Here is a 736-nt window from a genome sequence, read left to right as displayed (position 1 = left end):
GGAAACCATGATAGGTTGGGGGGGTCACTGTATACTAAAACAGTAACAAACAGTACTGGATATGTAGTCACTAGGTATAAAGACACATGATATAGGTTAACGTAGTGGACATAAACTGCAAACATATAAGTAAACTCAAATAGCAAAAGGGACATATGAATAACTGCCATGTACTCTGCCTTAGACTAAACTATCTGCATACCCCAACTTATGTTTCGCACTAAGGCTTCATCAGGGGGTGTCTTATGCAGTTATATTGTATACAGTACATGGGATTTGTGCAATGCTCTGCATGTTTGTGTTTTTCTCACAAGATAATATAGGTCAATACTAATGGCAAATGCTACTTCATTTTTCGTCTTAAGGACCAACGACAAAACAATAATTGTTAACACTAGTAACATTTTCCAGTTCACTAACAATGACCTTTCTATCCAACACTCTATATACATGCCCTAAAGCTACGAAGCTGCGACAAGTATAAATGCTTTGCAATGCCCGTAACCAGAAAGCAAGCAACGTGTGAACCGAGATCAGTAGATGAAGGATTCGTAAATGATTTTCCCTTATCATTCCAGTGCATGTTGTGTCTGCACCGTTACAGGGTGTTCACTGCTCCCTCCTTGTGGCAGAGACATCACTCCCATTCTACACACCCTCCCTACACACCTTTACACACAGTCCTGACTATAGCAGGCACCCTCCCTCCCAGCCAGGCCCTTCCCCTCTCAGCTCA

The sequence above is a fragment of the Hyla sarda genome, chromosome 6, assembly GCF_029499605.1.
Source record: "Hyla sarda isolate aHylSar1 chromosome 6, aHylSar1.hap1, whole genome shotgun sequence".
Taxonomy (NCBI): Eukaryota; Metazoa; Chordata; class Amphibia; order Anura; family Hylidae; genus Hyla; species Hyla sarda.
This window is presented reverse-complemented; position numbering follows the sequence as displayed.